At 39.3% G+C, this 15,412-nt stretch overlaps 1 pseudogene; it reads right to left on the bottom strand.

The window, feature by feature from the left end:
• The window catches only part of LOC127791562 (uncharacterized), a 34,939-nt pseudogene extending 20,907 nt beyond the window's left edge, over positions 1–14,032 (bottom strand).
• Positions 14,033–15,412: the final 1,380 nt, after the last annotated feature.

Below are 15,412 nucleotides of genomic sequence, written 5' to 3'. Positions count from 1 at the left end.
GTGGTCCACTACCTTGAATGGCTTGCCAATGTCGTGATGTTAAAGAAGCCTAGTGGAAAATGACGGGTCTATGTGAACTTCATTGATCTAAATAAGGCGTGTCCAAAGGATTCTTATCCCCTGTCACGTATTAATTGGGTGGTGGATGACACTTCAAAGTACCATATGTTGAGCTTCTTGGATATTTTCTTCGGGTATCACCAAATTAGCATGTTTCTGCCTGACGCTGAAAAAACCTCCTTCATCACCGAAATAGGGAGCTATTGCTAGAAGGTCATGCCTTTTGGGCTAAAAAACACATGTGCAACTTATCAACAAATAATCAACAAAGTGCTTAAGGACTTGTTGGGAACCACCATGGAGGCCTATGTCGATGATCTAGTGGTTTAGAGTTGCTGCAAGGAACCACACGTGGAGAAATTGGCACAGGTTTTTGCAATGTGACGTCAATACAACATGCGACTTAATCCAAATAAGTTCACCTTTGGCATTAAATTGGGAAAGTTCCTTGGCTACCTTATCACAGAACATGGAATCGAAGCCAACTTGGGAAAGATGTAAGCCATATTAGACATGCTGTAAGGCCCCACTTTCTCTCGGGCGTGTTAATTCTTGGGACAATTTTGGGACGATAAATTTTTTTCTTTCAAAATCGTACTAAATCACATCATTCCTCAGATCCATCCCAGAATTTCCATACATTTATCTCTAAGGAGAGAGAATTATCATATACCTCAAATGCAGAAGCTAGAATTGAACCTAACATCTTAACATTAATCATAAATTAACTCCTACATCATCATTCCTCAACGTTAATCACAATAAATTCTTACATCACGCTTTTTGAACTTAATCCTCAATACAAGGCTATTCATCAATGACTTAAAACATAACATAAGTTCTTAACATAACTTTAATACATAACATATGTCCTCAATTAACATTAATACATAACATACGCTCTTACTAACATTAACCCTAAATGAGGTTATACGTCGTCATTAACCATAAGCTTATACATCATCGTTCATCAAACATCAATCATAACTCATATCTTACATCATGGACTTTCAAACAGTCTAGATTTCAAAGTAGCAGAACTTAAACACATGAGCTACATTACATACATTCATCTCATCATTCATTCATCATGCACTTGGAAAGTGCCATTTCATGGCTCATTCATCCTCGTACCTGCTACAATCTCCATCTGGAACGTTTGAATATTCTAGGGACAAAGCCCAATTAGATGATGAATCATCTAAGTAAAGGTACAAAAAAAATTATTTTTGTGCATGTATGCAAAATGAAAAATGTCCTCGTACTTTTTTATTTGAGTCGACCGCACCCAACTGTTGCTCCCCATTTTTACAGCCCCTTTCCTGGGTCGAGGTGTATGGGTGCACCCTTAGTAGAGCAACGGCGCCAGTCCATAATCCCAAACCTTTTATGCAATGCATGATCAATAATATCATCATCAATACATGTAAATGCATCTACATGACATAATCACACCAAGACATGACAACATGATAAAATCATTTTCATCAAATCAGGTTTTGGGTTGAACCCCTTTCATACCAAACATTTTTCATAAAACTAAATTCATTTGGGGAGTACCACTTACCTCATACGCATCTCATAACATCTTAATACTCGTGCCAGGCTTCTAACGTACTCAATTCGAATCCTCAATCACACCCTAGCCATCATATTCATTCAAGAAATCAATATTCTATTTCTCATAATTTTCCTCCATTTCTTCCTATTTTCCTCAATAATTCCTTAAACATTTTCCTCACTAAATAATTTCTCAATAATAATTCAAACTAAGCATTACTAAATTATTTCCTCGAATATTTCTCAATCACGATTCATAACATAATATTCTTAATTTACTGAAATTTTCTTTGATATTCTTACTTACCTTAACTTAGTCTTTCAGGCTTCCTCGGTATGCGTGCTCTAACCACTTACCTCATACGCATCTCATAACATCTTGATCCTCGGGCCAGGCTTCTAACGTACTCAATTTGAATCCTAAATCATACCCTCACCATCATATTCATTCAAGAAATCAATATTCTATTTCTCATAATTTTCCTCCATTTCTTCCTATTTTTTAGGCATTTTTCATCATTTTTATATATTTTCTTTCCTTTTTCTCCTTTTCCTTTCTATTTCTTTTTTTCTTCTCCTTCCACACTTCATCTTCTTCCTCACCGTGCCTGCAACTCCAGCGAACCAGCTCCATGTGCGCACGACCCAGCCACCGCACGCCGCCCATCATCGACCATCGCGACCGCCCCCGACCTCGTCGGTTGTCCCTCAACCACCGCCATGAGCTGCCATTGTGGCAGCCTCTGCCTCATCAGCCTCCTCTGCGCAGCCTGCTCGCTACTGCGAGCTCGCGGGACAGCCATGGCCAAGCATCAAAGCTCGCTTCTACCTCCAAACGCCTCCTTACGCCACCGTGCTGCCTCGACCAACCTCCGCTATTGCTACCCAGCTCCGCCCTTGCTCGCTGGCCATCCCTTCTTCGCTCAAGCTTGCGACCATGGCCGCTTGGAGCTTGCGACTATGGTCACTTGCTGTAATAAACCGCCATCTCCTCTCCTTATCGCAATCTATCTCTTTCAGCCCCTCTCTCTCTCGAGCTCCCAAGCTTCTCTCGACCTTCTCCACTCCCAACTCTCTGCCATGGCCGATTCAGCCATCTCTCCCTCTATCCCTCACTCCATCTCTCTTTATATATATAGGCGAGGTAGCTTGGGCACCACTCTCCTTCTCGTCAACTCCCTCAATTCATCAGCCCAAGGCTCCAACATGATGCAGCTTGCCTCCTCCATGCGCGCAGACAACAATCTTGGAAGCTTCCCCTGCTTCCCACAGTCCATTACACATGCATACTTGATCCTCCTTGGATCACACGAGCACACACACATATATATATATATATATTTACACTAATATAATTATAGGAAAAATATATATTTAATCCCCATAATTTATCCTTAATACACTTGGGAATTTCTCTAATTTCAATACACCCCCTAATACTCAAATTAAATTGCATGACGATTCTTGAAATCCAAAATTAATAACTTTAAATATACTCAATAAGGACGATTTCGCCCCCGAGTCCTCACTGGGCCCTCGATTCATCCCACAACCACCAAAGGGTTGATCGTTACGAAAAATTGAAGCCCCCTCAGGGTTCTGATGACTTCCCGGATGTCTCCTACAATAATTCGGTATTTTAGCCTCAATCACAACTGTATTTTAGTTGTACTGAAAACAATCTCAATTCCAATTTCTTTTACTTCCATAAATTCTATCTCAGAACGCTCATCTAGACCATACTATTTTTCTTAGACAATTACACTCCAAGGCATTCCTTACAGTTAATTCGGTGATCTATTTTGCTATCAAGCCAATTTTTCGGTATCCAAACCTTGCTTAAATTACGTGGCAACCTTATTCCGAAATGGGTCTAACACATGCAGTCTCCTTTTAGGTAGCATTTGTTAAAATGAACAAGATAAGGGAGTATCAAGATAAGCCCATAATGATTTTCGGATCAAGATATGGAATGGTCAAAATAAAGTTGGGAAGCATTCCAAGATTTTTATCAACCTGTTTGTTAAATTTTTTAAAATGCACTAAAGGACACAAATGTCATTTTTTTCTTATCTATAAAGACCAAGATATGCTTATCTTAAGGGGGGGGGGGGGGGGGGGGAGAGATAAGCATATCTTGAAAGATCAAGATAAGAGTTCATTAATAATTTTTCCAAGAATGGTTAGATAAGTTTAACAAACATGTTGGAAAGAATAGAAGTTCGGGATACATCACATATCTTGACTTTTCCAACTCATATCTTAATTAACAAATGCCCCCTTAATGTGAAAGAGATTTAGCGGCTAACTGGTCATCTTGTAGCCCTTAGTCATTTCCTCTCAAAGTTTGCTGAAAAATGGACTGTCGTTCTTCCAAGTGCTGAAAGGATGAAAAGATTTTCAATGGGATGACAACTTCGAACAAGTGTTCCAGGTGCTAAAAGACTACCTTTGGTAAATACCACTGCTCGCTAGGCCAAAGACTGGGGAGATGTTATATCTTTATCTGGGAGTTAGCCAGACAATTGTTAGTGCGGTGTTATTGAAGAAAAATGATCAAGTGGATCGGCTCGTGTATTATGTTAGCCGGGTACTTCATGGGGCCGAGACCCGCTACCCTTATGTAGAAAAAAATGGCCTTTGCGTTAGTTGTGGTCGCAAGGAAACTCAAACTACATTTTCAAGCCCACACCATTGTGGTACTTACTGATTAACCTTTGCATCAAATTCTACAACGACTCGAACACTCAGGAAGACTCACTAAGTGGGCCATTGAGCTCAATGAATACGATCTCCAGTTTAAGCCTCGCAAAGCCATCAAGGATCAGGCACTGGCAGATTTCATAGTTAAATCTACCCACGTGCCAGAATCTGAGACATTATCTCTACCCAAGTGGATGTTATTTATGGATGGAACTTCAAATGTCTAGGGCAATGGGGCTAGTATTGTTTTGATTTCTCCTGGGGACAAAGTTCTAAAGTACTCTTTACGGTTCACTTTTCCTAGCTTTAACAATGTGGCAGAGTACCAAGCCCTCATCGTTGGCTTAGCTATCGCTAAAAAATTAGATGTGAAGAAGGTGGTAGACCAAAGTGACTCTCAGCTTATGGTATAGTAGTTTCAGGGTACCTATGAGGTTAGAGATCCGACGCTTACCAAGTACCTAGAAAAGCTACAAGAGCTGGCCCACTCCTTGAACGATTTCCAATTGATGCAGATCAATCGTGCCTTTAATCAACATGCAGATGCCCTATCTAACTTGGCAGCAACAAAAGATACTCCTGGGCGCTTGATCCATATATATGGAGATCTTGGAAAGACCCAGCATAGAAGAAAATGGAGGTGCGGGACATTACAATTTATTGTATCTGATGACTAAAGATCACCCATCATACAATATTTACTCACTGTGAGGCCTCCAACTGACTCTGAAAAGGCCAGGCTACTAAAAATTCAGGCAGCTCGCTTTGTAATCATATAGACGGTACCCTCTATAAACGAGCATTCTCTATGCCACTCTTAAAATGCCTTGGTCCACAATAGGCACAATAGGCACTAATCGAAGTACACGAAGGAGACTGCAACAAATACCTTAGGGGAAGATCATTAGCTACCAAGATCATAAGGGCAGGGTTCTTTTGGCCAACACTGCATCAAGATGCCTCTGTGAAAGTTTGAACCAGTGACAAATGCATCAGATATCCAATAGATTTTCCACCCCATTCCCTTTGCACAATAGGGGCTAGATATACTTGGTCACTTTCTTGTTGCTTCTTGACAGTGTAAGTTTCTGCTTGTAGCCATTGATTATTTCAAAAAATAGGTTAAGGCAAAACCCTTAGATACCATGATAGAGAAGAATGTGGAGAATGTCGTATGAAAGGACATCATCTATTGCTTCAGAATCCTCAGGGTCCTTAACATGGATCGTGGCACACAGTTTGACTTTGATGCTTTTCGTGCCTTTTGTAATAGATGGGGGATTAGCCTTTGCATGGCATCAGTTGCTTATCCACAGGCGAACAACCAAACCGAAGCAGCCAACAAAATAATTCTCCACGGCCTCGAGGCCCAGCTAGAAAAAGAAAAAGGCGCTTGGGTGGAGGAGCTTCCAATAGTCCTATGGACCTACCATACCACTAATTGGGTGTCCGTTGGTGAAACCCTTTCAATCTCGTGTATGGGATTAAGGTAGAAGTCAACATTTAATCCCCATGAGTATTTGCCTTCGACGAGTAGAGGAACTCAGAATAGCTATCCAATAACTTGGATCTAATTGTCGAGTTGAGGGATCACGCTGGTATTCGATTGTCAGCCTATTATCGGAGAGTATCCAATTATTACGATGCCCGCATTCGAGACAAACTGCTGCAATCAGGCGACTTGGTGCTCAGAAAGTCAATTATCACTAGCACTCTCCGCAAAGAAGGCAAACTCTGAGCGAACTAGGAAGGCCCGTACATGATTCAGGAAATGTTGGGCCCGGACACCTACATCCTTCAAATGCTTCAAGGAGAAACACTTGGCAAGACCTGGAACATGATGTATTTAAGGAGATATTTTTCTTCTTTTTCCATATAAGTTGTATCGTATTGTACTTCCATTGTAATTCCCACATTAAAATGCATGGATACCCCTTGTATTCTTGTGGACGTAGGCCAAATGAGCTGAACCATGGAAAGACTCCTAGTGTATTCTGTCATATAGTTGATAGGGGTGCGTGCATTTGTTAACAATATATACTCTTTTTATCAGTTTTACTTTGCAAGGAACGCTACGAAAGGGAATATGGAATACACCCCGCACGACAAAGGCCCATGTCCTTCCACCTAGTTAAATCTTATTCGTGTACATTGTTTGCAAGAATATATATATATTGATGGAAGGAACGGGGCACTACTAACAAATGACTCGCATGCACCGGCATGGCCGTGAACAGTCAAGTATAATGCTGCAATTCCCTTTAGATATGATATGCAGGTCACAAGCAGCGAGGGTGGAACTCAACTCTCATACACTATGCAAGGATGCTTGGTGGGCACTCCCGCACCTACCTGAGGTTAGACCTTTCTCAAGGAAACTCTACGAATTTCGATGTCCTCCCTCTGGCATACCACGAGGGCATGTATTGGATAGACAAATTCCTAGGCTCCTCAGCAACGGAAAAGTCGGGGCATACAGTGATAACATAGTCGTGGTGGAGGCAATAATACTACCCACTAGCCTCAAGCTTTAAACGCTTAACATGATGTTTCATTTTGCAACACGTTCAGTGGGTACATTTATTAAAGTTGTCATTCATGCATTTATCCCTTATTTATGCAAATTTTCATGTACAATTGCTTTACTCCCCAAAAGTTGGGACAAATCGACACCCCTAAGACAGTCACACTGGGGAGTTGAGTTTTCTTTGTATATATGTGTGCGCAAGGGTGTTGGTACTCACAAAACGTACAACTCCCGCTTAAGGCAATTACAATCCCATGCGCAATCATTGGTTCAAAAGTAGCGGGGGAGGAACTCAACTCTCATACCCTACGCAAGAGCGCCTACACCTACCTGAGGTTAGACCTTCCACACCGAAACTCTACAAGTTTCGGTGTCCTCCCTCCTACGTACTGTGAGGGCACGCACTGAATGAAAAAATTCCCAGGCTCCTCTTATGCGAACCCCATGAAGGAAGGTGAGACCTGACACTCAAAATGGTTCATTTTCCAAGGATAGTTCTAAAATCGATTCGTAATAAGAAAAATAAAGGATCTTAACGATCTATAAAGAGATAAGAACCAAAGGTATAAGAAGGTTAGGGTTGACGCCACACTCAAGATAGAAGAGAAGGATTGTAAGTGACAAGTCAAGAATGAATGCCAAGAGATGAAATCTTGATAAGTTCAAAATAGTTTGTTGAATAACCAAAGAGAAAACAATCACTATTGGTATTGTTCAAAGGTGCATTCCCCATAGGGTTACATTGGCTTATATAGCCACAAACAAAGTAGAAAAACAAGAAAAAGGAAGGGGTCAAACATTCATCCAATCAATCAATCATCCACCAATTTGGGCAATCAATCAATCAGCCACCAATTTAGGCAATCAATCAATTAGCCACCAATTGTGGCAATCAATCAATTAGTCACCAATTTGGGAAAATTTGATAATGCCTAATTTATTTCTTCATAAGATCTCTCCAAATTACATTAAGAAGCTTAGATAACATTGACAAAGCATGGACCCTCTTGATAATGCCTTGTTTGTTTCTTCATAAGACCTCTCCAAATTACATTAAGAAGCATGGATAACATTGACAAAGCATGGACCCTCTTGAATACTCAATTTAGGAAAATTATAGTCTTGAACAAATTCTGAATTTGAGGTGTGTTCAATTAGCCCATTTAATGTTTCCTTCATTTTCTTGGTTCTTGACCTTGTCATTGGACTTCCATGGATGCTTAACAAATCTTGTGAGGTTTTAGCAACCTAATTCGCATCATTCCCCATCTCTTGAAAATGATTTGTCCTCAAATCCTCACCTACATCAAATGGAGACAAATCAGCAACATTAAAGCTTGCACTTACATTATACTCACCTGGAAGGTCTAACTTGTAGGCGTTATCATTGATTCTTTCAAACACTTGAAATGGTTCATCTCCCCTTACAAGTAGTTTTGAATGCCTTTGAACTGGAAACCGTTCTTTCCTCATATTCAGCCAAACCTAATCACCAGGCTCAAATACAACTTTCTTGCGCCCCTTATTAGCTTGGTTAGCATATTATTCAATTCTCTTTTCAATGTTTGGCCATGCCTTCTCATGAATGTGCCTGAGAAAGTCAGCTTTTTTCTTTCCATCTAAATTAACACGCTCATCCATAGGTAAAGGAGTTAAATCCAAAGGAGTTAATGGATTAAAGCCATACACTACTTCAAAAGGTGAAGACTTAGTTGCTAAATGCACACTCCTATTATATGCAAACTCTACATTCGACAAACATTCTTCCCATATTTTCAAGTTCTTTTATATTATAGCATGTAATAAGGTAGATAAAGTTCTATTGTAACACCCCGCCTTGCCAGGCGTGTCACTATAAGGGTATTTCTGGGAATTCTTTTTTTTTTTTTTCAAGTTCATCACTCGCGGTGATTTCAAGAACAATCTTCACATGCAGATAACGAATCCCGAGAACCCCAGTCTTGCCCGTTTAACTAACAAGATCAATAATCTTAATAACTAAACGAGACATGTTATAATGCAGCAGATACATTAACATCAAAATACCGTAGCCTACCATGAGTTCATACAAAGTGTTTCTACACCGAGACACTTATTACAAAACTACCAAATGATAACAACATTATCATACTACCGTTCATACATATACCAATATAAATACTAACACCTCCAAAGTGGTGCAACGACTATCAACTAAACATCGTTAGCCTCACCGGCCATGTCCTTGACCTCGCAACAGTCCCTGGCTAGAACGTTGAATGTTCTAGGGGCATAACCTAGGTTAGATGATAAAACATCTAAGTGATGGCAAAAACAGTATACTGAATGCATGAAAGACACACGAGCATGGCATACATAGACACAACAACATGCAACACATCTAACTTGAGAAATCTCCCTAGCATACTCAACCTCCCAGGGAAAATCCATTCCACACACCGTTGGGGTTGACCTTGCCGCAACATACTTAATCCTCGAGTGCCCTATCGTGTCACTCATTCACCAGGATTAACCTTGTCCCATTCTCAAGAAGACCACATCCCGTCCCCCAAGGACATAACAACGACAAGAAAACCAATTCCCCAATGATATGAAAATCACACGCCATGCACCGACTCTTTTATAAGTAAAAATAGTTGATGCAATATACCATATGTTCAATATGAAAATGATGCCACAAGTATATAAGTGAAACGCCATTGCAAAACAACCCAAGTTCGGGAGGGTATAACCACTCCCTAGAACTGGTTTAATCACGTGTAACCTAAGTTCGGGAGGGTAGAACTGCTCACCTGAACCCACTACACACACTCCAACACATTTTCAAAACAAGGTAAGACTAGAATCAAACTACTCACCTCGAACGTATTCGGATAGCCTTAATCCTCATGTATTGCCTCGATTTGCGTGTCAAATCACAAACCCTTGAACTTATACTCAATCTCGAGCCATGATACTCCCTAAACATCATATTTAATCAAGGAAGCATTAAAATCCATTTTTCTTAATTTTTTCATAATTTCCTCTATTTTCTCCCAATTTTCACCTTGATAATTCCAAAATAATTATCTCTTCAAATATTTTTCCAAATTTTTCAACATGATAAATCCTAAAATAAATCAATAAAAATACTGAAATTGAAATTACCGAAATGCCCCCTATCACGCGTCTTTACGCGCTTAGCGTGTGGCTGCGCGTGAAGTGTAACCCGTGCAGCCACGCGTCACCTTCTTCCTCATTTTTCCGGCTGCCGACGACGTCTCTGATGGCAGATCCGAGGGCACCCCCTTCAATCCCTTGAAGAGTCGATCCCAATGGCATAACTTTTAGGCTGAAAAACACCCGAAAAGGGCAGCTGCAGGTCCAGCGTGGCGGACCGCCTCGTTTTTCCGATCTAGCTTCGAACAGCCTCCAAACACATACCAAACCTCACCAAATTCTCTAGAATCACTCTCCTTGATGCAAGGATGAAAAACCCTCTATCCATTCTCTTTGATTCACACCAAAACACGGCCAATTTGATGCAAAAATTTCTTAAACTTTTAACCTTTTTTATAGCCAAAACCCGATCATTTTTCGACCAATCGCTGGCCAGAGCTTGGCCCCCAAGCATCCCTCGATCGTATACCACCTTCCCCAGCTCCTCGTCGATCGTCCCATCGCCGAAATCGACGGCCACGTGGGAAAGAAAGGGGCAGCCGATTTTCCTTATTGCTATGTTCACACTTGAAGTTTCTTTAATTGCACTTTTACCTCCTAATGTTTTCCAATCTCATTTTGGCCTTTTCCAAATCACCCCTGAACTATCCAACAATATCACTAAGGCCCATAAGCTTTGTACTTCTCATTTCACCCTTGAAATTCCCGAAAATCCATCGTTTTGACCTCTCTTGGGCAAATTTAGAAAATTACACTTTGGCCCGGTTGATCATTTTGACCTTAAATCTCTTCGTTTCGGCCCGAAATCGCTCAAGGGTTGTTTCATACATAAAATCTAAGTCCTTAAGACACTCCATTGACTTTCCGAATGTTCCTTTCGTCAATTCGATTTTCTCAGCCTAGTCGATAGTTGTACCAAAAACTATTCCCGATCCAACTTCTTTCATCACCTAAAATCATAATTCGTATTACTTATCGATACCATTACATTTTCCTTGGCTATCTAAGGTCCGGGTTACTCCCTCTAATCGATTAAGTCGCTTAAGACTGTAATAGTGTACCCTAAAGCCTTATTTTTCCAAAAATTCCATTTATACCTTTCATTAATTTCCATTTATAGCCTCAAGAAAATACTGGGTATTACATCTATTAACTACTTCGGTTTGACAATCAATTTGTGGATGATAGGTAGTAGAAAATAAAAGTTTAGTTCCTAACTTACCCCATAAGGTCTTCCAAAAATAGCTTAAGAACTTTGCACCCGGTTCGAGACAATAGCCTTAGGCATGCAATGCAATCTTACAATCTCCCTAAAAAACAAATCAGCAATGTGTGAGGCATCATCGGTTTTATGACATGGAATAAAATATACCATTTTAGAAAACCTATTAATGACCACATATATGGAATCCCTACCCCTTTTTGACCTAGGTAAACCCAACACAAAATCCATAGAGATATCGATCCAAGGTTCACTGGGTATAGGAAAAAGAGTATATATACCATGAGGTTTAACCTTAGACTTAGCTTATCTACAACTGACACACCTTTCGCAAATTCTTTCTACAGCACATTTCATATGAGGCCAAAAGAAGTGTTCATGCAAAAGATCCAAAGTCTTAGATATCCCAAAATGCCCTATCAAACCACCACCATGAACTTCTCTAACAAGCAAGTCAAGCAAAGAACATTTAGGCACATGTAACTTATTCTCTCTAAACAAAAACCCATTATGCCTAAAGAATTTTCCAAACGCCACTCTTTCACATGCATTAAATACATTACTAAAATTAGAGTCATCAACATATAAGTCTTTAATGTACTCAAAACGTAATATTTTTGCATCTAAGGTAAAGAGTAAGGCGTACCTTCGAGACAATGCATCAACTACAATATTTTCCTTACCTTGCTTGTATTTGATCACATAAGGAAATGTTTCAATGAACCCACTTGGCATGTCGCTTGTTTAGCTTGTGTTGTCCCTTTAAATGCTTTAGGAATTCATGATTCGTATGAATTACAAATTCCTTAGGCGAAAGGTAGTGTTGCCAAGTTTCCAATGCCATAATTAATGCATACATCTTTTTATCATATGTAGGATAATTTAAGGCTGCCCTACTTAGCTTCTCACTAAAATATGCAATGAGACATCCTTCTTGCATTAGAACAGCTCCAATACATATTCCTGAAGCATCACACTCAATTTCAAAGGTTTTAGTAAAGTTAGGTAAAGCAAACAAATGAGCATTAGTTAGTTTTTCCTTAAGCAAACTAAACGTCTTTTCTTGTTCATCTCCCCACTTAAAACCTACATTCCTTTTAATAACTTCAATCAAAGCTGCAGTCAGGCTACTAAAATCTTTCACAAATCTCCTATAAAAACTAGCTAAACCATGGAAACTTCTAACATTTCCAACACTTGTACATGTCAGCCAATCTTGAATTGCCTTAACCTTTTCTTCATCGACCTCAATTCCTCTAGCACTAACAACAAAGCCAAAGAATACAAGTCTATCCGTGCAAAAGGTGCACTTTTTGAGGTTAGTAAACAACTTTTCTTTCCTTAAAACATTTAAAACAAGTTTTAAATGTTCAACATGCTCATATAAGTTTTTGTTATAAATTAAAATATCATCAAAGTAGACAACCACACATTTTCCAATAAAAGCACGCAAAACATGATTCATTAACCTCATAAAAGTATTAGGTGCATTAGTTAATCCAAACGACATAACTAACCACTTATATAAACCATATTTTATTTTAAATACAGTTTTCCGTTTATCACCTTCTTTCATCCTAATTTGATGACATCCACTCTTAAGATCAATTTTGGTAAAAACACAAGAACCATGCAATTCATCATGCATATCATCTAATCTAGGAATGGGATGTCGATACTTTACAGTGATATTGTTAATGGCATAACAATCAACACACATCTTCCATCACCCATCCTTCTTAGGCACAAGCAATACTGGAACTACACAAGGACTCATGCTTTCATGCACATACCCCTTCTCCATGAGCCCACTAACTTACCTTTGAAGTTCATTGGTTTCTTCGAGATTTCTTTTGTAGGCTAGCTTATTTGGAATTGATGTTTTGGGTATGAAATCAATTTGATGCTCAATTCCTCTTATTGGTGGTAAACCATTAGGTATCTCTTCGGCGAATACATCATCAAATTCCTTCAAAAGAGAAACAAAAACACTAGGTAGAGAGAAGTTCAGTTCATCAGCACTAAAACAAGCCTCCTTGTACAAAAGTATAATCATAAGCTGACTTAGAAACAAATTTTTTTTTATCCCATTTTTCCTACATAAAAGTTTACTTGTTTTCTCTCTTTTCTTTCCTCACTATTTGAAACTCCTTTTCCTTTTCCACTTTCCTTTTTCATTCTTTTTTGTCTCAGTTTCTCTTGCTTTTGAATTCTCTCCTTTTTTTTTAACCACACTTAGTCTTCATACACTTGTCTTGGGGATAGGGGAACAAGAGTAACTGGTTTTTCACTAAGTACAAAGGAGAATCTATTGGTATAACCATCATGAATTGCACGCCTATCAAACTATCATGGTTGCCCCAAAAGAATATGGTCTGCATGCATTGGCACCACATCACACAAAACCTTATCTGTATACTTCCCAATTGAGAATGAAACAAACACTTGCTTATTTACTTTAACTTCTCCACAATCATTCAACCATTGTAGCTTATATGGCCTAGGATGCTTCAAAGTTGTTAAATTCAGTTTTTCAACCAAGCTAGTACTAGCCACATTAGTACAACTCCCCCCATTAATAATCATGCTACATACCTTATCATTGACATGGCATCTAGTATGAAAAATGTCTCATGTTGTACCTTCTCATCCATTTTAACTTGCACACTAAGAGCTCTCATTGCCACTAAGAGCTTCCTATCAACCGGGTACTCAATGCCACTCTCATCCTCCAAAGGTGGCATGGACTCGTTATCAGATTCATCTTCAGTCTCAATATCACCATCATCTTTCAATATCATCACTATTTTGTTTGGGTATTGAGATGCAATATGGTTTGTCCCCAAATACTTAAAACATTTAATATATCTATTTCTAGGAGGTGGAGTTTTAGATTTTACCTTGTTTGGTGCTCCTTCATCCTTGCTATTTTTGGTTGTAATACCCCATGTTGGCATGAGGTTGCCACGTAATTTAAATAAGTTCCAAATATCAAAAATTGGCCAGTAAAATAAGTCATCGAATCGGCAGTAGGGAGTGCCTCGAAACTTATAACTCTAAAGAAAAGGGCATGACATCGACAAGCATCACAAGACGAGATTTATGAAGCTAGAAACAATCAAAAAAGAGACAGTTCCTGATACAACTAAGTAATAGCCTGAAAGACCGAATGATGGTAAAAGACTTTCGAGAAGTCCACGGAACCTTGAGGAAGCTTCAATTTTGTGAATAGAACAACCCTTAAGTGGTTTCGAGATGAAACAAAAGGGTTTGCAATCAAAACACGCATTCGGGCCGAAGTATAATTTTCAATTCTAGTTGAAAAAGGGTGAAAATGATTTTTTTTTTTTTTTTTTCAAATTTGTTGGGCCAATTGAGAAGCATGGGACTTAGGGGTTCATGTGGTAAATTATCAAAGTCTAAGGACTTGAGGAAAAGGGCCAAAATGCAAAAGGAAGAAGTTAGGGGCCAAAGTGTAATTTTTAGAACTTGCTGCCAGGAGCATGACTAACCTGCCACCGCATGTGGAGGCAAAATCCAGTGATGAGACGGCTAGATCTTGTCAGGGCATGGCCACCATTTTCCTAGGAAGGTTGTGGGCGACGCAATAGCCTGTGATTGGCTGAGAAATGGCCGAATTTTGCCTATAAATAGGCGAGGATTTTAGCTGAAAATGGAGCATCCAATCTCTCAAGTTTGGGGGTGTTTTTGAGAGATTAGATAAAGGGCTTTTTCTCTAGAGTTCTTAGGCATCATTTCTGAAGAATTTGGAGTGTTTTCATGAAGGTTTGAGTGGGTTTCGAAGGTGGCCAGAAAATCGGGTAGCATCGTCAGAGCTAGATTATTTTTGATCGATTTGGGGCTTCTCTGGTGGTTGTTTTGGGCACCCAAGGTGATCGACTTGAGGAGGGCTTCGAGGTGGTACAAGAAATTCGATGATCGGAGCATTTCTAGTGATCAAAAAAGGAAGAAGACGACCGGCGCATGCATTACACGCTCGAGTCTTCATGCACAAGCGTGTGGGGATGAGGTATTTTCTAATTTTTTTTAATATTTTTAGAAAAATATTTTATGAATTATGGTGAAGAAAAATTTAGAAAAAACTTTGAAGAGATATTTATTTTGGAATTATTGAGAAAAAAATAAGAAGAAAATGAGGAGAAATTATGAGAAAATTATGA

Source organism: Diospyros lotus, chromosome 15 (assembly GCF_014633365.1).
Source record: "Diospyros lotus cultivar Yz01 chromosome 15, ASM1463336v1, whole genome shotgun sequence".
Lineage (NCBI taxonomy): Eukaryota > Viridiplantae > Streptophyta > Magnoliopsida > Ericales > Ebenaceae > Diospyros > Diospyros lotus.
The sequence above is the reverse complement of the archived record's forward strand: the minus strand, read 5'-3'. Positions and strand labels throughout refer to the sequence as shown.